This window comes from Lepisma saccharinum, chromosome 22 (genome assembly GCF_977018435.1).
Source record: "Lepisma saccharinum chromosome 22, izLepSacc3.1, whole genome shotgun sequence".
NCBI lineage: Eukaryota > Metazoa > Arthropoda > Insecta > Zygentoma > Lepismatidae > Lepisma > Lepisma saccharinum.
The window spans coordinates 56838602-56864937 of record NC_139250.1 but is presented as its reverse complement, the minus strand read 5'-3'; positions in this window follow the sequence as shown (position 1 = coordinate 56864937).

The window sequence follows — 26336 nt, the reverse complement described above, 5'->3', positions numbered from 1 at the left end:
TCTTTGTCTACATTTACTCTACCAACGCCCTTGTCTTTTTTAGTAACAGCACCACTGGATGTTTCAAAGCTGTACATCTTGGCCCTTAACCCAGCAAATGCTACAATATCATCGCCAAGGGTCTCGTCTTTTAACTTGCCAGGCACCTTTTTGTTGTGGGGTTGAATATTCAGATGGCCAGGCAATTCGCTGGTATCAAAATATTCAAGCAATGCAGGCTGTGCCATATCTTTATAAACATCATCTGTCTGAATATCAAGGATAAAGCTATCCACGTCCATATACATCAGTTTTTCACGATCAGCATAAAAAAGGCTTAAGCACATCGTAATATAGCACCAGCATATGTAATTTGGCCAATTCTAATATTACAGCCCAGTAGTTGTATTTACGGTGGGGACAGTGCCGGAAAGGAAGAGCTCCCCTCAAACAGGTTTGGCTATACTTAAAACTAGCTCAACATGCCCATATGAGCTTTTTGCTCTAGTGTGGAACCCTGCCTAATCCAAGATTTTTGTAAAAATGCCCTCGGGAATTTTTCAGAAAAGAAGAGCTCCCCTCAGATTGATTTGTCTATACTTAAAACTATGCCAAGTTCTCTTATCATCTTATTGTTTATAGTGTGTTTTTTCTGTCAAAATCCCAGGAATCTTGAATTGATATTTATTGAGTTCTAAGACCCAGTAGAGTGTGGTGCATGGTTTTTATTGTTTTGTAATTAAAAGGTTTGGGTTTAAGTTTTTATAAAATGTGAAGCTTCCCCTGATGGCAAAATGTTAATATTGTTGTTTTGTAAATAAGGGGCTCCGGGTTCGAGTCCTGATAGATTGAAATATGTGTGGCATAATAATATTTCCATACGTGAGATTTTGAGAATAATTACTGCTAGTTGATATACAACTCCCAGATCTCAAAAACCTGGTAAAAGTGTTATACAACAGAGCCTAGTTAATAGCTGTTGTCTGGGTATAAAATCACATTAACTGCTGTTATATTTCTATGAGGCAAAACTCCCTGATCAATACAATAGAATGGAGGTCAAGCAAACATAATTAATTGTTTCCATGTTCTTTCCAATCTTTTGATCAGTCCCATGTTTCAGCCAGCAATAAATTATTGCTTGCCCGGGGAATTATATTTCTTTTATGCCAGCAGATATAATCTACACTGCGTCTTTTCAGAAAGAAATAACATATTATTCATCATCAAAGAGTAATTGTCTTCTTTCTGTATGCCAGCAGATATAATCTATATTGTGTTTTTTTTCAGAGAGAAATAACATATTATTCATCATCAAAGAGTAATGGCCTTCTTTCCGTATGCCTGGGAAATTTTATCTGTTTTCTTAACCTGCACTATGTTTTTTCAAAGGGAAATTACATGTCATTTATCATGGGACTCAAAGAGAAATTATTATCTATACTGTGCACCCTTTCAGGGAACCATCCATCATATTGAGGAAAATACTAATATTGTCTTCTGGATATTTGTCGTACAAACTGAATTGTATGTCTTGCCGCAGAACTTACAAAACATTGCATATTTCTTGTATTTAAGCTTTTGGCAGATGTGCTGTTAAATTTGGGTAGGTAAAAAGCTTTCCTGCCACGAGCAGAGGTGCTATAAAATGGGTAGGTAACTGACGGTAAAGTGTTGTTTTATATCCAAAGGGCCTCTGTGTTTGAATTGGATCTCTAGAATTGCTCCGTGACTCTCTCATTTCTTACATCATAAACATATGATTTTTCACCTATGAGAATAACACTACATATGGTGTCGTCAGGTAATGCCTCATGGAATTCACAGATAATTTTAATGTTTGTCCTGTCATTCACCACAACTTGTTTTCTTTTTGAAGTGTTGATTACAAACATGGGTCTCTGTGTTTTGAATTCATCTGGTGTGTAATACATATCCGTATTGCCAGTAGTGACCCTTTTGAAAGCCGAAAATGCCTCATATAATTTGAGGAAATCATCCTTGGACATGTCTAAATTATAATTTTCTCTAGGGAATACCTCATTTCTGCCATTTTTAAGATATATATTCTTAATATTACAGTTATCAAATTTACTTGAATTATTTTCCTGATTATTGTGTCTTCCAGTCTGAAACAGTACCACCACAAAATCAGGCATGTCGTATTGTATGCTGGAGAATGAATTTGTGGCATCAAATTCATAATAAGAACCAGATGCGGGCTTCTGTACTGATTGATATGTGTAAAATTGCAGAGGAATCTGTGGATTTTTTATTATATCTGCTTTGTATTTAAGAGCATAACTGGCTTCATATTCAACAACAGGGATTCTTAACTCCATAGTCTGAATAATGCATTTGCCTGCATCAGGTAGGGTATTAGGCAGAGCTTCCCCTGTAGAGTTTAATGTGCTATACCTCATCAAAGCATTATTATCATTTGCAGCTCTTCTAAATGTGATTCTTAAACCACCCTTCCACATAATATCTTTGAAATCTGAGAAGAATCCTGGCAACAGGCGCATAGGGAACAGCACAGTGTGGTTTTTAGATAATATTTTCTCACCAGCTTCAAATCCACCGATTCTGTAGTAAGAAGCCTCAGTTTTGGATAATTTTAGTGTGGCCAAAGCTGTGGAGGTAATGCCGGGATAATCTATTCTGTTTATAACAACACCATGCTTTCTGATCTCAATTTCAGAGAATAGATGCGGCACAAAATTATCTACCAATCTTATATTTGAATTTGCCGCATAATCTGTTCCATCGAGCTTTACAACATCAAATTTGATGTATAGATCTGCTCTGTGGGGGTGTATAAAGCCATCCCCTACATCAAGATCAACCTCAATTTCTGTGTTGGGTTGATTTAAATTTGCAAATGTCCTCCTGTTTGGGGGAATCATTGTAGCTCATAACTCTCAATATTTTCCATTGTATGTATTTTTATTTAAATATTAATCTCTATGATAGCAGTTGTTGTGGCTCCAGCAAAATCAACTAATTCTTCTTTTTCATTAGTGACCATCAATTCAATATAATCTATTCTATTATGGCACACAGGAAAATATAATGTTGGGGATGGATTGTAGATGATGGGCTCCATAAATTCAGAATTAGGTTTGAATGTTGCAATGATCCCGGTTTGTTTGTGAGTGCCTATGCCATTTGATTTGGTGATCATACCCTCAGCCACATTACAGTGAATATTCAGAGTCTCTATGGCTAAGAATTTAGGTATATTCATAGCAGTGTGTTTGATGCCTGCTTCAAGTTTTGTGTTGTTCTCAAAGCCTAACAGCTCTCCTATAGTACCCAGATCCACTGTTTTTGTAGCAGATACAATCTCTACTCTGTGAGTGACAGAATTTTGACTTAACACTACACCTCTGGGTAATTGAGCATTTAGAGTGGACAGATTATATTGCCCTGGAGTGATGACAATTTTTTCATTACCAACTGCAATTTTGTTGTTGTGGTGTGTAATATTAGGGATTAAGTACATGCCGTAAAATGCCCTGAGAGCTATTGTTTTGGGATACACTATGTCATCATGCAATTTGAGTTTCAATATTGAATTTTGGCTGGTGAGATGGAATACCCCCATGATGTTTTAAATACCACAAGGCTTTTTGAAAATTTTCAATTGATGGTTTATTTATTTGAGACATATATCTCAGAACAGATAAACACAAATGTCCACAATTAACATCTTTGAAGTTTTGAACACGGGCATTATTGTAATAAAGATTAGTTGATTTTAGATATTTTACTAAATTTTCAGGTGGAACACCTCCAAATGAATCAAACACAAATGCCTCATTTTTTAAATATTTAAGATAACAGATCCAGTGAGTGCCCTGATTTTTGTACTTATCCAAATTAACAATGCCACACTCTTTGTTGAGTGGTTGTTCTGGTAAAGAATCAGACATGTACACACCTCTAAAATGTTTGATGCCCAGTGGCTTGATTAAAGCTTCAATATCTTGGTTTGTAAGCGGCTCTTGTTTTTTTTAAACTTATTCATGGCTCTCTTAACACCTTTGCCTTTTTTCTCCATGGCAAGATTATGGCGCCTCTGCTCATCTAATTCTGCCCTATTTTTCTTGGCATCTATTACTGTTTTTGCTATGGCAGCTGATCCCCCAGCCAAGCTCCCAACAGCCCCGAGAGCAGCTAAGATGGCAGGGATGGTAAATATGAAACCCCCCACATGTGATTTTTTTCTAGATTGTTGTAATTTTTTTAATTGGGGGGTACTAAGCAACAATTTCATACCATGGCCCTTGGCAATACAAGAGCTTTTTTTCTTCCGCTGCTTTTTGGTCAAAAGACTGTCAATAGTTTTAAGAGATTTAAGACCTGCATAAGGTACTTGATACATAACACCCTTGGCCTTCATTGTAGGTTTATTATATACATGTTCACAACCCCCACCCCAATTTTTGTTTGGTGCTCATAGCTATGGTGGTTCCCAATGCTGCTATTTTTTCACTTAAAGAAGCATCTTTGCTTAAAAATCTACCAAATGCAGCCTCTTCTAATTTCTTGTCTCCAACATGTCTCTTGTTAAGATCAGAATGTGTGTTGTATGCTATGTCATGGTCTCTACAAGCAGCATCTAGGGGATTAACCAGGATCACCTCTGTTTAATCTATGATCCAATTTTGTGCCTGGACCACAATACTGATAGCCTGGAATGTGTAGTTCAAATGGCAGCTTGTTTATAATGTCATTAACCAACCCCCGACCCTCAGAAATATTCCAAAATTTAGGTGGTAGAGTATTAATAATTTTTATGAGATATCCAATCCCCTTAGTGTCATTCACTATAAAATTAGACAATTTGGTGCTTATCATGTCCATAATTCCAACCTTTACATTGTAAAAATTGTGGTTGCCAGCATTTTCCTCCCCAGCTATCACCAATAACCTATCTACAAGTTTCCTGACATCATCAACCCACACAAATTCTTTAGGCAGGGTGTTGTATTGTTTGATTCCACTGCCAGTCTTGATCTGTGACCATATGGGCTTGATTAAATTATTGTATTTTGCCCCACTGCTCGACTTAACCCTTTTTTGTGTGGGATCATTGTTCTGGTATAGAGCATCTGATTTTATTAATATTTCTTTGTAATGTTCATAATCTTGATCTGTATAGCTGCCAGGCCTTTTCCGAGTCATCAATTCCCACAACCCAGGTGTGCCTGGGTACTTAACAAAAGCACCTTTTTCTCCGAGACGAGATTCTGAATATACAATTATATCATCTCCCATAAATGTTACTCTGAAATTGCCAATTCTATGTATGATGCTACCATCACGCTCTGTGTCAGCATATAAGCCAAAGACCTCATCTTTATTGTCTTTAGGTGTTGTTAAATATTTTTGAGCAAGAAGACCCAATTCAATAGGATCCTGAGTAGCTTCAATACTTCGAGGAGCAACAGGACTAGGTGTATGAATACTAGAAAGTGGGGTGAATGGATAATGTAATATGTTCCTTGCAGCTACAGGTACAAGCTCTGTGATCAAATTTTGATTTTGCTCTGTAACAGTTTTGATATTCTTACCTAATTCACTAATAGCATCAATTACGGGCTGTTCTGTTTGTTTGTGTTTTTCATAAATTCCCCGGTTCTCTGATTTCCATCCCTTAAATCTTTTTACAAGATAATCTCTTAATTTAAGATCATCAATGATTGGCCTTTTCATGTTTATTTATATATGTTTCAATGTCTAGAAAATTGTTGATTTTATTTCTATATTTACCAGTATTAGGTATTCTTGTCATATCAATTGTGACAAACCCATAACTGTCCTGGTTCCAGCACCTACTGCAAAACTTGGAAAAATCATTGTAGCTCAAGTCCCCACCTACATATTCATCATGTATGTGTTTGAGGTTGGTATGGTCTTGATGAAACACGCATATAAAATTGCTGTTGTCTCGGATCAGCTGCTTGGGAATTTTTGAAAAAGTCTGTGCCAGGTAGAAACAATCAATATTTTTGTGCCGCCCCTGTGTAAAGAAATTTCTAACCTTGTTTTGATTATCCAGTATAATGTCATCAAACACAACAACAGAATTATCGAGACAGTCATGAAGTGGCTTAACATCTGATTCAAAAGTGGCAATATCCAATCCATCATATAGCTTCATCAGCTGCTGATATTTTAATTGTTCCAAGCTCTTAGAGAAGACATACAAGTGCCTGTTTTTCCAGTCTAACCAGTTGGGTGCCAATAAAAAATTATCAACCATTAGTGCAGTTTTACCACAAGCAGATGGCCCAACAATAAGACATCTAATATTATCAGGCAGCAAGTTGCCATTTCTCTTATTCTGCTGTTCAGGTTCTGGCAGCCTTTTTATAACATCCCAGGTGCTCATATTATTATTTTGTTTGCATCGATCCAGCTGTGTTCTGGAAGTCCTAGCCATTTGACAAGTAACTTGTTGCCTTTTCTGCGGATAATTTTTTCTATGAGATATGTGTCAGGCTGTTTAGTTTTGCTGAGCTCTTGTTCATAGAACCTGCCTTTGAGAATTTCTCCTCGGTGATCTTTTATTATATATGTGTTAAGGGTCCCAGGTTTAACTTGAACCACTGTAAATAATTCTGTACTCCAGTTTCTTGTAAAACCTCTTTTGAATAAGTGCTTATATTTGCTGATTCTTACTTGATCACCCACCCTGTATTTGGCCTTTCTTATTGTTGGCTGGTATCTAGGATAATAAACAGTTCTGATCAATTTTTGTTCATCAGATGAAGTTACTTCAGAGGGTTTCATGTTGATTGTGGAATGGACCGAGTTGTTATATTTATGTAGAAGTTCTGGAAGAATATTAATCCATTTATAATTACCTTGAAGTGTAAATTGTTTATACATAAGATTTTTTAAGGTTCTGTTGAATCTCTCTACAATTGAGGCCTTGAGATCACTGTAACTCCAGTAATGTTTTATTGCCTGGCTTTTAATAAATTGTTGAAACACTGAATTATACAATTCTTTGCCATTATCTGTTTGCAAATAGCGCGGTGATCTTCCACTCTTATTGATGATTGTTCTGATGGCTTCTGTAACACATTTTCCAGTCTTGGATTTGAGTGGCACAGCCCAGGCAAATTTTGAAAATGTGTCTATTACAGTGAGTAGATACTTGTAGCCTTTGTTGATTTTGTCTAAGTTTTTCAACTGCCCACTTGACAACTCAATCAAGTCGCTCTGCCATAAATCATCTATGCCCTTTGTGACTACTGGGAGTCTCTTAAAATTATGTCTGGCTTGTCTGTGTAATTCATCAACAATAATTCTTCTAGACATAATATGTTAACAAGAATATTGCAACTATGGGGTGTTCAGCAGCTGAGACTGCAGGATTTTCTAAATATAATTTGTCTCCAATATGTATTTTAAATTCCAGAGATCCATCATCTTCAACATAAGATGTTTCTAATGTATTGGGATCTGTAAAATCCTCCAATTCTACACTGGTGATTTTTGGTTTGTTATCAGCATTTGTTATTGATAAGGTGGGGTAGTGGTGTGCCTGTGGCTGAAGCCAATATTTGATCTTGATTGGTCTCAATGTGCCCCCAACAAAAAACTGGTAATAAAATTGTGCAGGGGACAGCATATATATTTTGCCACCTGGTGTAAATGGTGAATCATATTCTTTGTTGGGGATGCTGTACAATTCAAGAATTACTGTATGTTTTGGATTCTCGATTATGCCTGTTATTTCTTTTTCTGCTGTAAGCAATCTACTTGTTACAGATTCAAGGTGCTCATTGATGGTCCTAACAACATCATCATGGCCTGGCTTGATTTTTATGTCCACAATAAGTTTCTTGTATTGTTGCACAATTTCTTGTAGCTGGGTGGCAAAAACAGACAGAGAATTTGCTTGATTGGATTCCATGGTCCCTAGCTGTTGCTTGATATTAGCTACAATTTGTTGCAAATTTTCAACAACTGCCAATTTTGAATTTTGAGCAGTAAGATCATGGACCTGTCTTCAGATATCCTCAAACAGGGCATGCAATTCATTAATATGTTGATTGGTTGGTAGAGTGGCCACTGTCTGAGTGAGATGTTTGATCTCTGTCTGGATATTCTTGATATCTTCTGATTTCAATATCCTATTCACTGCCCTCTTAATATTTTTAAGTTCCTGTGATGTAGGCAAATTTGATACTGTATTTTGTAAAAATTCAAGTTCCAATTTCACATTGTTTAATTCAGAAGCATCAGCCACATTTTGCATAGCATCTTGGAGCAGGGCTATATCTGCCTGAGTGGGTGTTGATTGTTGTAAAATTTCAAGTTTTGTTTGGATATCATCGATCAAGTGATGAAAATGAGATAGTTCAGATTCAGTGTTGAGGTTTTCAAGCTTTGTGATCTGTTGCTGGACACTGACAAGGGTATCTACAATCCCAGGCAGGCGGGATTCTTGTACATTTGTCAAATCACTTTGCACTGCTGCTATTGTACCCTCAAGATGGGTTATGGTACTTTGAATTTTTCCAAAATCTTCATATGTTTCAAGTTGCAGCTTAATATTTGCTACACTCCGAGTTATTGCATTCAAAGCATCAGAAGATGGCAAATTGTTCATAAAATTTTCAAGTGTCTCAATTTTTTCTTTAACCTCGGCTATGGCATTGTGCAGACGATCCAGATTAGGTATTTGGAGTGACTGAATCTGTTCCTTTAGAGTGGAAATGACTAGATCAAAATCTTCTTGTGAGTTTATGCTTTTGACAATTGTTTGGAGCTGTGCCTGGACATTATTTATCTGCTCTTCCAATTGTTGTTTCAATTGCTCAGAGTTGTTAGCCTGGGTCTTAAATTTGGCTTGAAGAGCTGCTACAGCTTCTTCTAAACTTTGAAAATTATCCAATGTGGCCAGATCAGTATATTTCTGAAGCAGCAATTTCAGTTCAGAATCAATTTTAAGAAGAGGGTCCATGCATTGTGATTGTAAATTTGTAATTTCTAATTGAAGACTGGCATTGAGTGTGGTTTGTAAAGCTTGTAAATCACTTCTTAATTTCTTGACTCTGACATCAAGCATCAAAATCTCATCACTGTGATCTTCATGTCTTGTATGGCCAAATATATCATTAGGCATTTTTGTTTTAGTGGTTATTTATTATTGAATATCTGATTCTTAATTCTATAAAAAAAGGTATAAGCTTGTCATAGGATCCAGGGACCTCAATATATAAGCAGTCACCAGCAGAAACAGTATATACAGTGCCAGAAACCATGTTTGAGTGCTTAATTCTATAAATATTTCTCCCTACTGAAATCTTGACATCACCCTCAGGGGTTGTAATAAATTGCAATTGACCACCTACAGGTAATTGGTAATAATTTAAATTATTGTTAAATATGTACAATATTTTACCTGTTTTATCATCAACATCTGTAAGTATGCTGTTCAGATGAATAATTAACAAGCCACTCAGTTTTGACAGTATATCAGGAGAGGCTTGTGGTGTTGGCAGCTCCATAATAGCCTGTTTTTTGAACCCAAATAACTTCATAGGCATGTTTATTTATTTCAAATCATGCTCTGTGTTTGGGCACTGATTCCCATTTTTCAAATCACAATGCCCCCATGGTAAAGTATGTATGCCACATGATAAAATACATCTCTTATCATCATGTGGGTCCAGAGCCACTTTTCTTACAATATTGCTAGTCAAAAAGTGATCCACACCCTGAATTCTGGATTCTGATGTTTTGATTGTGCTACATAATTTGAGACAATTTTTATAATCTTCAAATTCAAGATCTTTTTCCACAGTCACTTTGCCAATGCCCTTGGCCTTTTTGGCAACAGCGCCACTACATGTCTCAAAACTGTACAGTTTGGCACTTAACCCAGCAAATTCCACAATAACATCACCAAGTGTCATCTTTTAACTTGCCAGGCACCTTTTTGTTGTGGTGTTGAATTATTGTATGTTCACTGGTATCAAAATATTTAAACAATTCAGGCTGTGACATATCTTAATAAACATCTTCTGTTTTAATATCAAGAATAAAACTATCCGTGTCCATGTACATCAATTTTATATTATCACCATAAAAAGGTTTCAACACATCATAATACAATGTTAACATATGTAATTTGGCCAATTCCAATATTACAGCCCCTACATAAATAGGTTTATCAAACTTAATTTTTGTTTTTTTCATGTTGAAAAGTGCCATGTGTTCATCATAAATTCTTCTGTAATTGAAATTAGGCTTTGCAACCAATTTTTTGCTCAGGCTGGGGTCAGTAATTATTTTAACATCGGTATGTTTTCTGACATTTTCAATTGTTTTGCCATAAACAGAATTAACCATCAATTTAAACAAGCCCTTATCAAATTGGCTTTTTGCAGATGTTCGAAGCTCTGTGTTTGTATCAATGTATGGTTTCAACCATTCTGAGTGCCTAAACCTCAAAACTTTTCCAACTTTGGTCACTTGAACACCATGTTTCATCAGGAACTGGAGGTTTTTGTAATATATGACATAACCCTGTTTTGGCTCTAGAGTCATCATGAGCTTCTTCTGTTTAGAGCCAGGTGAGCACTGAACCTCGGGAATTGGGGGCAAATCAGAAAATTTATTGTGCAAATCATCAGGAATTGTCAGATTAACCTCTAAGAATAGGCCATAGTCACTGTCATCAAAGTCCTGAAGATCCTCAATATTGAAATCTTCAACCCATTCAAGCCCTGCATATGGCAGTTTTTGCATCATGGCATGACCATAGAGGCTGTTTGCATCTACATACACTATATAATTTGATGGCGTGCTGGATCATAATCAGGCATATATTTGTTATTTGCTCTGGCATATCTCTGGGAACATTGCACCATCCCCCCTCTTATACCCTTCTCCATAAACAGATACTTATTTTGATCTTGGATCAGATCCAATGGCTTTTTGGTGTTGAAAAACATTGCGGCCCATGCTAGGCCCGGGGCACTGAAAAAATATATTGGATCCAGTTTATAATTTTGCATAGAAGATTTTCTGAATGCCTGCAATATATCAGCTAAGAGGGTGACATCAAGTTTTAAATAAGCCTTGTGATAATCACCAAATGTCTTGCAATTTAAATTGTTCCACATCAATTGGGCATGGTGATAATCTTCATCAGTGATTCCAGATCCTCTGATTTTGCTGTAAAACTCTTGTTGTGGTGGCAGAGAACACTCATCAAATTTAGAAAAATCTGTAACATAGTCATATGGATATACACCCTTCCGCCTAATTAATTTCAGGTCCTGATTTGGAAACGAGGCACGTGTGATTTTGAATCAATCATCAGGTAATTGATTTGCCAGTGTAGCCAGGCTAGCAGACAGAATTCTGTAGGAATCAAGAAATCTTATGTGAATAGAAACACCATTAACATTAATTATCTTGCTAATAGATATATATTTTTCATCATTTTCAGCTAAAATATTTAAATTCTGCTTGTCAAACCCCTCGTACCTGATCAAATGATGAAAATCATAATTGGATGCTCCATGGCAAAATATAGGGACAAATCTTAGTCTCTTGATCTTAATATTACAGCTATTACACAGGGCCATTAAGAATTTACCATCTGTATGATAATGGTGTTTCACCTTGATATTTGTATCTGAAAATTCAGAATCACATACCGGGCATTTTTCTGCATTGTTGAAATCTTCAATCTGATCCTCTGTTAAAGGCAACATGGGTTTTGATTTTAATAAGATGTTAGATGCTATGTCATGGCACTCATTTTCTATTCTATGTGCAAATATTTTGATGGCATCTGCTCCCATGTATGAATATTCTTTACTAACAACACCATCCTGTACAACCACATAATAAAAGCTGGAAGGTTCATGTAGCTGGTATGGTGTAATTGCAGATTCTTCAGGATCTGGATTGCAGAATGCAAGAGGTTTGAGGTTCGATTCAAAATCACAGACAATATATACTGGGTGTTCCAACAAGGCTTCAAACTTTTTGAAATTGCAATTTTCACTTGGATTGGGCATCACCATATGAACAGGTTTATGGTAGCCACAATATTTCAGATGCTCAATTAACTTGTTTTTGGCAATTTCTGCATTTTCTTCCCGAACCCCTTTCACCATTTTTTGACCATCAAATACAGTTAAGCATCTTCTGCACAACTTAAATATTTTTTTATATTTGTCTAGTTGTGTTCTCACTAAAGCTTCAAGATTATGTATCAAAGTGTAATGATATGTACCATCCCCTTCAATTAAGAGCAGATCAATCGGAATAGCAGAATCATTATCAATTGTCCTGATTCTGAGAGGTTCTATCAAGCAATTATCACGACCAGTGGAACAAATAAATACATTAATAGATAGTTGTTTGCCATTGATATTCCTGGCCCTTTTTTTCAAATTTATCAATATTCTGAACAGACATTGGATATTCTAAACCCTCCATTGCATCGTCAAAATCGTGTTCATGTTGTTTGTAATAAGTTATTCTCTCAGGATTCCTTGAAACTGGATACAAAGCAGCTAAAATACACCACAAAAAGCATTTCTGGTCGGTCTTTTTTATATTAACCACGGCTCTTTTGTTTTTAATATTGGCAGGTAATGGCAGATATGTAGATCCTTGTAATGGAGTGAATTCAGAAATATTAACATATAACTTGTGTGGTGAGCCGCATAGGCTCCATCCAGACTCTTTTGCAGCAAATTCAGAGTGTTTAATATTCAATTGTTCCATCAAACTGCTTATTATTCTGTCTAAATTTGCATTTGAATATACCGGTACAGTTTCTGTTATGTGGGGCTGTGTAAATTTTGTGCCATTTGGTTTCTTATATTGTGTAAACAATTTGAAGGACAGCTTATAAGAACCATTTTGTGCATTTAGAATTGCCTGCACATCAGGATTTACACTGTTCAAAAAATTCTCAATGCCACATCTTGGCTCTGATACAAACCGATAATCTCTTAATTGGCTATTAAAACTGCTATGGATAGGTTCATAGCGTGGCTGCTTTGCTGCTCTGGCATTAAGAGGTGCTTCGTGCTTTCTTTTCAGACCAGATGTGGATGGTTGTGTTGATGACTGTGCAGAGCAAGTATCTTTATGTGTATATGTGAAGTATTGCATGCTGTATTTTCTATTGCATTTGGGGCAAATTTTTGTGGGAGTTCTGTATTTGTCTGGATTACAAATCTTTTGGTGTCTGGCCCAATTAGAGCTAAATATATTTTTATTGCACTGATTGCAATATTTTTGATTCGGCATTTTTGTTGTTGTTTATTATATACAATTTCCTGGGTTTCAATTCCAAACTTTATACTGAATAAAAAATATCAGTTGGGTTCAGCAGTGTGATTTGTGTGTGTATGTGTGTGTGTATGTGTGTATGTGTGTTAATATTTTTGGCTTTGGTATTTATATGAAATTTCCTGGGTTTTAAATCTAATCTCTATGCTTATTATGACAGGTTGTAAAGCCAATAGCTTACAAGTGGAAAAAGAGAATAAATATTCATTCACACTGACCTAGCACAAATACCTGCACGGACATGCATGTCTAGAATAGCAATAACCTTGTTATGTATTGATTTTTTGTATAACAGGCTGGGGCAAATATATATATGTTTTATATTAAAACAAACAGGCCTGTAGTATGAGAAGCACTGTAACAACACATCTGTACTCCTCAACCACTCTCACAATACTGTCTGATGCAATGCAAAATCTCTTTATATACCCTAAGCCGGGCCGAGAAGAAAAAAAAACAGGAATTTCCCATGAATTTTGTTTTTACAAGAATTTCCCGGCTGATGCAATTTTGTTTGCACGCAAAGCTTCAATACTCAGAAATTGCATCAGCCGGGAAATTCCGAGGGGGCATATTTTTCACGGGAATTTCCTGGCTGATGCAATTTTGTTTGCACGCAAAGCTTCAATACTCAGAAATTGCACACATTAATCAATATGAAACATGTAAACATATGATGTAAGAAATGAGAGGGTCACAGAGCAATTCTAGAAGAATTGCATTGTTTTAATATTAGATAAACAAATTGAAGCTGGTATCCAATTGAACTTAAACCAGAAGTAAATATGTGTGGGTGGGTATGGGTTTTAGCTTAATTTTAAGTGTAGCCAAAAAAATATCAATTTTTGACAAGTTTATGGACAAAAATCTGGCTGATGCAACTTTTGTAAGTGTAGGGAAATCAATCTGAGGGGAGCTCTTCTTTTCTGAAAAATTCCCGAGGGCATTTTTACAAAAATCTTGGATTAGGCAGGGTTCCACACTAGAGCAAAAAGCTCATATGGGCATGTTGAGCTAGTTTTAAGTATAGCCAAACCTGTTTGAGGGGAGCTCTTCCTTTCCGGCACTGTCCCCACCGTAAATACAACTACTCAGCCCTTACATAAATAGGCATATCAAACTTGATCTTAGTTTTTTTTCATGTTTAAGGGTGCCAGATTGTCATCATATATTCTTCTGTAGATGAAATTAGGCTTTGCTACCAATTTTTTGCTCTGGCTGGGGTCCGTAACCAATTTGACATCAGTATGTTTTCTGACATTTTCTATGGTCTTACCGTACATCGAATTGACCATCAATTTGAACAAGGAATTATCAAATTGTGTTACTGCAAGTGTTCGAAGCTTGGTGTTTGTATCAATGTTTGGCTTCAACCATCATGAGTGCCTGAACCTTAAGACTTTGCCAACCTTGGTTACTTTAACACCGTGACGCATCAGGAACTGGAGGTTTTTGTAGTATATGCCATAACCCTGTTTTGGCTCCAGAGTCACCATCAGCTTCTTCTGTTTAGAGTCAGGTGGACACTTGACCTCAGGTATTGGCGGCAGATCAGAAAACCGGTTGTGTAAATTATAAGGAATTGGCAGATACACCTCTAAGAACAGGTCATAGTCACTGTCATTAAAGTCTTGAAGATCCTTAATATTAAAATCTTCGACCCACTCAAGCCCTGCATATGGCAGTTTTTTCATCATGGCATAACCATACAAGCTGCTTGCATCCACATAAAGTATATAGTTTGATGGTCGTGCAGGATCATAATCGGGGACATACTTGTTGTTGGCTTTGGTATATCTTTGAAAACATTGTACTATGCCCCCTTGTATACATTGTTGGATGAACAGATACATGTAATGATCCTGGATCAGATCCAATTTTATTTTAGTGTTCAGAAACATCGCAGACCATACTAGGCCTGGAGCACTGTAAAAATAACCCGGGTCAAGGTAATAATTTTGTATTGAGGATGCTCTAAATGCCTCAATGACATCGGCTAAGAGCGTCACATCAAGTGCCAAATAGCATTTATGATAATTACCAAGATTCTGACAATATAAGTTGGTCCACATCAACTGAGCATGGCGATAATCGTCATCGGTGATTCCTGTTGCTCTGAGTTTGCTGTAGAACGCTTATTGCGGTGGCAAAGCACACTCGTCAAATTTAGAAAAATCTGTAACATAATCATATGGATATAAACCCTTACGCCTAATCAATTTCAGGTCCAAATTTGGAAATGTGTCATACGTAATTTTGAATTGGGCATCAGATAATTGACTGGCCAGAGGGCCAAGGCTAGCCTACAGATATTTATATGAATCTAGAAATCTTAGGTATATGGGCTTGCCATTAACACTGATTATTTTACTAATAGCTATATATATTTCTTCATTTTCTGCTAAAATATTTAAATCCTGCTTCTTAAACCCTTCGTATCTGATCAGATGATGAAAATCATAATTAAATGCACCGTGGCAAAATATCGGGACAAATTTTGGTCTCTGGATCTTAATATTACAGCTACTACACGAAACCTGTTTATATCGACGGTCCGTATGGCGATGATGACGCACCTTGATATTCGTATCCGAAAATTCAGAATTGCATACAGGGCATTTTTCTGTACTGTTGAAATCTTCGATTTGATCCTCTGTTAAAGGTAGCATAGGTATTGATTTTAATAATATATCATGGGCTATGCGACGGCACTCATTTCTTATTTTACGTGCAAATTTTTTGATAGCATCTGACCACTGTAAGCATGATTTACTAACAACATCATCCTGTACAACCACATAACAAAAACTAGAAGGTTCGTGTAGCTGATACGCTGTACTTGATGATTCTTCAGGATCTGGGCTGCAGAATGCAAGCGGTTTGAGATTTGATTCAAGATCACAAATTATATACGCTGGGTGCTCCAACAAGGCTTCGAATTTTTTGAATTTGACATTTTCGTTTGGTTTAGGCATAGCCATATGAACAGGTTTATGGTTGCCACAGTATTTTAAATGTTCAGCCAATTTGTTTTTATCAATTTCAGTATTCTGTTCATAAACACCGTTTACTATTTTTTGACTATCAAATACAGTCAAACATCTTCGACACAACTTGTATATTTTATTAGATTTGCCTAGTTGTTTTCTGACTAAAGCCTGAAGATTGCGTATCAGAATGAAGTGATATGTACCATCCCCTCAATTAAGAGCAGATCAATCGGGACAGCAGAGTCATCATCAAAGTTGCTGATTCTAAGAGGTTCTATCAAGCAATCGCCACGACTAGCAGAACAAATAAACACATTAATAGATAATAGCATACCATTGCTATCTTTGGCCCTTTTTTCGAATATATCAATATTCTTGACTGACATTGGATATTCTAAGCCATCCATAGCACCATCAAAATCATGTTCGTGCTGTTTATAATGACTTATTCGCTCTGGATGATAAAAAACTGGAAAAAAAGCAGCCAAAATACAACACAAAAACCATTTCTGGTCGGTATTATCTACGTTGACCACAGCTTTTTTGTTTTTGATATTGTCAGGTAAAGGCAGATATGTCGAAACTTGTAGAGCTCCGAATTCAGAAATATTAACATAGAGCCTGTGTGAGGATCCGCAAAGACTCCAACCCGATTCTTTAGCAGCAAACTCAGAATGTTTAATAAGCAATTGCTCTATCAACCTGCTTAGTATTTCGTCTAATTTTGTATTTGAGTATACAGGTACAGTTTTTGTTATGTGGGGGTGTGTAAATTTTGTACCGTTTGGTTTCTTATATTCAGTACATAATTTAAGAGATAGCCTATAAGAGCCATTTTGTGCATTTAGAATAGCTAGCGTATCAGGATTTTTACTGTTCAAGAAATTCTTAATATCACATCTTGGCTTTGATAAGAAACGGTAATCCCTTAGTTGACCATCAAAACTACTATGAATGGGTCTATTGCGTGGTCGCTTTGCAAGTCTAGTATTATCGGATGTAGCAAGCTTTCTTTTTAGACCAGATGAAGATGGCTGTGGGGGCAATGTTGATGCCTGTGCAGAACAAGAGCATATATGCCTATCGAAGTATCCCTTGCAAAATTTTCTGTGGCATTTTGGACACATTTTAGTGGGCACTTTACGTTTCTCAGGATCACAATTACGTTGGTGCTTAGCCCAATTAGGGCTAGATATATTCTTATCGCGTTGATTACAATATGATTTGGTATTTTTGTCGTATGTATTTATATACAACTTCTTGGGGTTCAAATCAAAACTATATGCTTAATAAAAAATATCAGTTGGGTTCAGCAGTGTACTTTTATTATTTTTATTATTTATTATTATTAAAGTAGGGTTACAATTAAGCTTACATTTTTTTACATTGATTCCGAACAACAAAAACAACTTTTATCATTACTTTGTCCTTTAATAAGTGGTGGTGCTTGTTAATTGCCTGGTGAATTTTTAGTAGAAATGCATATTTTCGTCTGGATTCCAGCGTGGGTAATTGGAGTTCTTCTCTGCTTGCACGTGAGGTCGTGTGCGCTGTATTTCTTATGCTACGAATAGCCCAAATTTGCATTTTCTCTAGTTTCGTGGTGTTAAATCTATTAATCCCATAAAGTACAGAGGAACAGTATTCAAGTAACGGCCTAATAAATGCTTTGTAGAACGCTAATTTGTGAGCAAGGTGTACATATTTGCAGACAAATTGAAACTGCTTGATTTTAGGTGCTGCGCGTGAACACATTCTTTTTACATGTTGTGAAAAGGATAAACTTTTATCTAGGTGCATACCGAGATATTTTAGAGATTCACATGGTTTTATATTGAAATTTCCTATTTTAATGTTGTCAATTAGCGTATTGTTATTATTTTCACTGGATAGTATTAATACTTGCGTCTTAGGCTCGTTCACTTTCAACATGTTAGATTGATACCACTCAAGAACTTCGGGCATATTTTCCTCAATATTTGCAATTACTTTTTCTAATTTGCTTGACGCGCAGTACAGGAGGCAGTCATCTGCGTACAAATATAATTCAAACCCAAATTCCCTGTCTGCGATGTCATTCACAAACATGTTAAACAGTTTAGGACCTAGAATAGATCCCTGTGGTACACCGAAAGATACATTTACACGGTTTGAAATCGAGTTGCCTACTTTTGTGTCGATACTCCTATTCCATAAATAACTTTCGATCCAGTTGCATGCAAGGGCAGAGAAATTAAATTGCTGATGTAATTTCTGTATATATAAATTTGGTTGAACACTGTCGAATGCTTTACTGATATCTAGAGAAATAATGCCAATGTATTGCTTCCCTTTACGATCTAATACATTTCTCCAGTTATGTATCAGTTCGTGCACGAGTAATTCTGTCGAGCGATTTTTTCTAAAAGCAAACTGTCTATCTGTCAGTAGATTGTTACAATGTAAGTATTGTTCTAATTGCTTGTCTATTACCTTTTCAAGATTCCTGCTTAATGAGGAAGTAATTGATATGGGGCGATAATTATTAACTTGCGTCGGGGACCCCCCTTTAAATATAGGTGTGACCCTTGCGTGTTTCCAAGTGTTAGGAAAGATTCCGCTTTTTAAGGATGAATTAATTATATCTGTGAGAGGTTCGACAATCCATGGGGCGAGTAGATATATTATGCGATTACTTATTTCATTGAAATCTGGACCTTTTCTGAGGTTAAGTTTTTGAAGAATTTTCATAACGTCATCACTTGAGACGGGCTTAAAACTGAAGCTGGTTTCTTGATATTTAGCGTCTTTTTCATTTTGTTTGCTACTTTCATTTTTCTTCGCCCTTAAATTGTTAGTGAATGTGTTGGATATTGACTTACCGACGTTAGCAAAGTGGTCATTGAGGACGTTCGACACCCTCGCATCCTCCGTAATTGTTTCATTGTTATGTTCAATAGATGCGATGGATTGGCTTTTGCTATCATTTCCAGTTAAGAACCTGAAAATCTTGAATTTGTTATTGCCTGAATATTTATCGGAATAGATCTGCGTAAGGATATAATTTCTTTTCGCATCTTTTACTGTTTTTGTTACGTAGTTCCTTATGGTCTTATATTGTTCCCACGTGTAATTATTATTATTTGGACTACGTGCGCGCTTAAACATCCGGTTCTTGAGTGATATCAATCTAAGAAGACCGCTAGTGATCCAGGGACGCTTGTTGCCCCTAACACGAAACGTTTTTATTGGCGCATAGACATCCAGAGCTTCGGTTATTAATGACTGCAAATATGTCACCTTATCGTTTATATCCGACATCATTGTTGTTTTGTGAAAGGGTAGATTAGAACAATGATCAACGAACTGTTGTTCAGGGAAATTTTTAAAAGAACGCTTAGTTACGAGTATTCTTGGAGATCTTTGCGGCCTTAGGTTAATTGAGGTGTATATCAGAAAATGATCGCTTAAATCATGCATTACTACGGTGGATTTATCATGCAATTCTTTCTTGTTGGTAAAAATGTGATCTATGAGACTCTCACTCGTGTCGGTGACGCGTGTCGGCAGGCGAACGAGCTGCTTGTACCCCGCTGATTCCATCGTATCGAAAAATGCATTGTCCGCTGCAGTTGGTTTCATGACGTCATGATTTGTATCCCCAACGAGAACCGAAGCGTGGCAAGCCGGAAATGACTGCAAAATATTTTCTAGTTTTTCATTAAAAGTGACGGGGGCCTTGGGATGTCTATATACGCATCCTAGAATTAAAGGTTTGTCATTCTGTTTGAGTTTTAAAGACACCCACAATCCTTCAATGTCTACATCTGACACAGAATATATAAGTTCCGATATTACAGCTGTTTTTACGTAAACAATAATACCTCCCCCTTGCTTAGGATAGTCTCGATCAAGTCTGTACATTTTGAACCCTTCAATTTCAACGTGTTTGTCTGGAATGGAATCATCGAGCCAAGTCTCGGTGATTGCAACGCATGGGAAGTTTATTATATGGGAAGCTGCGATTTCATCTATTTTGTTCTTTATGCGGTTAATATTGACGTGGCCCACCGTGATATTTTCTGCGTTTTCGGGGAAAGCAAGGTCTTCTACGTGCGGATACAAGTTTGCAAGGAATCTCCGGTTTGCCACGCTCAGCCTGTGTAACGTCATGGGGGGGTGGCGGCTCATTGCCAGGCGGGGAGGGAGGAAAACTATTTACAGCCCCAGCATTGTGGTCTCGACCTTGGCCTCGGGGGGAAGGGAGAGAGTGACCATTCTTGCAAATATCAGGGAACATCTTTCAGGGGTGTCCAACGAACTATCTGGCACTGACACTGCACATTGACCTCTAGCCTTCCTACATTTGAAACAACGAAACTCATTATTAATAAAATGACTGAAAAAAATATAATATATGTGAGACAAAAATTAAATTATTTAAAGAAGAAAGGTAAAACTAAAAAATATAAGATTCAGAAGCACATGATTGAAGTGAGTGAATGATTACGGTGGTTAATATATGCAACGAGTGCCAACCGAGGGCAGAGTTTGTCATTTTCCATACTTGTTTAGGTCATCCAGGCTGTCTATTTTAACTGTGGCGTTGTTGTGTAGTGCCAGGATGTTGCCATCCGAAGTCCACACGCGTTGAAAAGTTCCACTATTTCTTACCTGGTGAAACAGCTGCAGGTTTTGCCGGGTGAGGTTTTCCGTGATGGAAACGTGGGGTGCGGAATCCTTCAGGATCTTCTTCTTCTGAAGCACCAACCGACGAGTCCTGTAGGACACGAAACGCACGATCAGCGCCCTGCTCCTCCCGTCGCGCCGCTTCGCTCCCAGGCGGTGGCATCTCTGGATCTGGGATGCATCGACGGGAACCTGCACCTTGTCCCGGAGGATGTCCAGCACCTTCACCTCGCAGTTCTCTCCCTCAGATTCACCCACGCCATGGATCACGAGGTTCAGTCTTCTGTCATATTGTTCGATCGAGTTTATATGCAACTGTAATGTACTCACCGTCGACCTTAGAGCTTTGATTTCGGCATCGTATTTCTCCGTTGTTTTACAAACGGCTTCCTCCACCGCCTCGGCTATCATTTGAGTCAGGGAGCTCTTGATTAGCGACTGAACCTTGTCGCTAACAAAGGCCAGGGCTATCCTCTCGTCCAGATCCCCCAGTTGAGAGTTCAGTTCTTTGGCAACAACCCTTTCCATCGTGCTCTCGATTCTGTTCCATTCACCTTTTGTGATGCCCATGTTGCGCGGAAAATATTAATGCACAAACACTTAAACACTTAAACACTCAAACACCGATGGCTGCTCCTGCAAAGATTTGCATGCACAAAAAAAAATCACGTTCACTGCAGCACAACGTTCACTCCCTTCAGAAAATCACTTCACCACATTTTGTTCACCCCTGCACGCGGAGCTAAGGAAAAACACGTCCGTCCTCTACGAACAACAAATATATATATGGTTTATATTGTATACTTAGTGTGTATACTTTGTATGTATACTTAGTGTGTTACTATTTATATATAATTTCTTGAGGTTCAAATCAAAAACTATATACTTAATAAAACTATACACTTAAAAAAACCGTAGGTGTCTGACAAACTATGACAGGTCGTAAAGCTAACAACCTACTACCACTAAGATATGTTGATCAACAGAAGCAATGACCTACCGCAAATGCGTGTCTGCACAGGCATATCGTGTACATAGAGGGGCAATGACCGCAAATGCGTGTCATGTAGTAGAAGCCGTATTTATCTTGTATAACAAACTGGGACAAATATAAATTAGTGTATCTGCCTGACTCTAAATATGAGTGGATTATAACAAACAAGCTGGATGTGTCAAATATCGGAATATTTTATACAAAATATAAGCCTTTCGTACAGTATACCAGAAATACATTTAATATGAATAATAAGAATTTCTGTATATCAAACCGAACATACCTGTAGTCCAGTCTATACGAGTCTGTTATATCTTTGTGTTCTAGTTATAGGATATTCTATATTACTAATACTTAATTTTCAACAAAAAAATTATGAGGAGCACTGCAACAACATGTCCATACTCTTCAACCACTCTCACAATACTGACTGATCTGTAATGCACAATATTGCATAATATTGCATAATAATTTGTTGCGCAACATGATGCAATAGAAGTAGACCAGAAGAAGACCAGAAGTAAACTTGAGTGTGTGTGTGTGTGTGTGTATGTGTGTGTGTGTGTGTGTGTGTGTGTAGCTAATAAGATTACACTTTACAGAGTATTACACTAAAGGCAGTAAGCTCATATGAGCATCTTGGCTTAGCTTTAAGTGTAGCCAAAACAATGCCAAGAGGGCCATATTTTTTACAATCCTATGGACAACAATCTGACAGATGCAGCTTTTGTACGTGTAGCCAAATCAATCTGAGGGGGTTCGTACTTTTTACGGGAAATCCCCGAGGGCTTCGACAGGTAGCACACTGTAGGCAGTAAGCTTATATAAACATCTTGACCTAGTTTTAAGTGTAGCCAAAACCAGTCTGAGGGGGTCATACTTTTTGTCCCAGTAATATCCTATTTTATACTACTACATTTAAGAAAGTTTACACATTTCAATTGAGGAAATTAAACTTAATAGAAATAAGTTTAAACTTGTATTGCTACATGTTATGTGCAAACTATATAGACGATAATCGTATATGTATATGTATATAAGAGGGATGATTGGAGAAAAATGATACACAGCCTACAAATTCCAGTAATTATTAGACTAATGTATATAAATAAATACTCACGTGGAATTATATTACATACACAACTTCTGAACATAGTCCCTCCCCAGTTCAGCCATTAATCCCTGCGCTACACGAGGTTTATGGTGCCTGTCTCATAAAACTCGGTGTTCTGTTGTCGGAGCCCAACCCTCACTTCGTTCTTGACAACATCATTCGAGTCACCTGAGATGCTTCTTCAAAGGAGCAAAGAAATGGCGAGGCTCTGAGCAGGCTCCAGGAAGTATGCTGAGAGATGGAGCACATGCCACGCACAACTCTGCAGGCCAGGACGTAAGGATTGGGCTCCGACAACAAAAACCCGAGTTCTATGAGACGGCCATCATAATCCTCGTGTAGCGCTTAGATAAATGCCTGAACGGGGGAAGGATTCTGTTGAAAAGTAGTGTATGAAGTGTCTTCTCACGTGAGTCAGTATTACTCGTATACCAATACCTTAATGGAATGTGTAGGCTTTATTTTCTTTTTACTATCATCCCTAGTGTATACATACAGGGTGTGGTACTTAAAAGTACCACTGTAAATATTTCGTGAACAACAATAAATATTGAAAATCCGTTTTACCAAATAGTCCGAGAAAAAATATAGCAATAAAGAATTTAAATAACTCAACAATCGTTAACAACAGAAATGTCAAATAACGTTTATTTGGAAGAGAAAATCATAGAAATTTTTTTAACCAAAGAACAAGAAAAAAATTCACCTTAGTAGATCTCAATGTGTACTCCTTCGGTAGCGCGACAAACATCAAGGCGGTACTCAACCTCCATCCAAGTGTTCTTCAACATTTGATGAGTGACGGAGCCACATGCATCGATAATTCTTTCACGGAGATCATTGAGGTCTTGCACAGGTGTTTGGTAAACCATAGTCTTCACATAACCCCAAAGGAAAAAAAGTCCAATGGAGTCAAGTCTGGTGACCGTGGTGGCCATTTAATGGGTCCACCCCTTCCAATCCAATTACCAGCGAAATTGCTATTAAGGAAGTTAGTAACACAACAGGCATAATGTGTGGGCCCCATCCTGCTCAAACATGTACCCATGAGATATACGAGGTACAGCATACTGTTTGCAGGTAACTTGCACCTGTAACTGTAGCTTCCTCAAAGAAAAAGGGCCCAATTACGGAATCTCGTGTCAAAGCACACTACACATTCAACTTGGGGCTGTCGCGTTCATGTTCAACAACTGCATGGGGATTCTGCTCACCCCATATTTTACAGTTATGCCTATGCACTTTTCCGGAAATGTAGAAGGTAGCCTCATCTGAAAATGTTACGCGTGTCAGGAATTCATTGTCATCATCAATGTGTGATAGCACTTCACTAGCATAATCAAACCTAGCGGGTTTATCACTGCACTTTAGTTTCTAAACAAGCTGTAACTTGTAGGCTCTAAGCCTTAACCTTTTATGTATCATATCATGCACAGTAGAACGTGTAATTTGATGTTGAGAACTAGCACGTCTCACACATTTATGCGGGCTTCTCTGGAAAGTTTCCTGAACTGCAACAACTTTATCCTCGCTCACGCGCTTCCGAATACTACATTTCTTCCTCAACAAAGACCCTGTTTCTATCAATAGTTTATGCCATTTAACAATGTAATGACGTTCTGGTGCTTCCTATCCCTATGGTTGCCGGAATCTTCTTCTTCCGCTACAGGATACTTCAATTCTGCAAACCAAAAGCAGCACTCAACAGTAAACGGCGCCATTGTACAGACTACTCACGAACAAAGTCGCGCATGTGTTTAATTATGTCACGATTTTTTCCCTTCTGGTGGTAAAAAAATCCGTTCTTCCCTCTTCAAAATAAACGTTATTTGACATTTCTATCATTAACGATTGTTGAGTTATTTAAATTCTTTATTGGTATATTTTTTCTCGGACACACTGTATATAGGTATGAAAGAAGCTGATGAAAGTAGTTAACACAATACGTTCAACTACGTAAGCAAGTATGATTTTCAACACAAACTTGTTTTCTTTATTGAAACCTCATATCATTTTCAGCTCATTTATAAGTACGGAAAAAATCATTAAGAATGGCGTTTGTTACATTGTAATACATCAAGTGGTTCCCAAGTAATTGTAACATGAAGTTGAGCGTGAAGAGCTCATGACTGTCGGCAGAGCGGAGCGCAAATCCCGTGCTCATACAGACTGCACACATGTTCTGCATTTGACACAAACATTATCTCAAGTTGATTCGTGTGTCGTAACATACATATCCCCTTTTTGACGCCATTCGTGTATCGTAACAAATATGTTAATTCTGCATACTAGGCGTTGTGCTTAAGAAAGTTGTTACGTTCCAACAATTGCGGGTTACAATAAAATGTGTAGTTGGTACATAAGTAAGCTCTGACAAATTATCTAAAACATTCTCTGATACATCTTTTTGAGTTAACGAATAACTGTTAATTAAAAAGTATAAATTTTAAACATTCCGCCATCAGTTACATACATAAATGTTAGTACATTAACATATTTCTAAATTTTAATTGGCGTTATTTATTTATGTCAAAATTTTGAATACATTGGAACAATCAACTCTTCTCGTTTGGTCACGACAAATCTTTACGTTTTCAACTTTAAAACTTTGCAGCTTATACATTTTTATCCATTACATTGATTTATCAAATTTTATCAAATAAAGCAAGGACGTAACAAAGGGCACTAATTAACAAGATGTTTCTGATAGTGTACGTACGTCAGAACTGTTTATGAGAAAATTGTATTTTCATACACTGATAAGGCCGGGTGATACTTATCTGTGGAGAGTGTAGGAAAAATGCAGCACATGCGTGCGGGCTGTATGCGCACGGGAATTGCGCTCGGCTCTGGTGACAGGAATGAGCTCTTCACGCTCAACTTCAGGTTAAAATTACTTGAGAACTACTTGACGTATTACAATGTAACAAACGCCATTCTAAATGATTTTTTTCCGTACTTTCAACCGAGCTGAATAAAATGGGATTTCCATAAAAAAAATACGTTTGTGTTGAAAGCCGTATTTCCTTAAGTATTTGAACGTATGGTGTCCACTAATTACACGAGCCCCTCTCATATCTATTAATATGAGAAAGCAGATTTTCAAAACTTGTTGTTGTTCACTTAATACTTTAGGTTGTACTTTTACGTGACCCACCCGGTATATACAGGGTGTTGCAAAACAACTTCACCAAAGCTTTGGTGCTGGTAGATATCATGAAATCAAGTAACTTATCCTTACAAA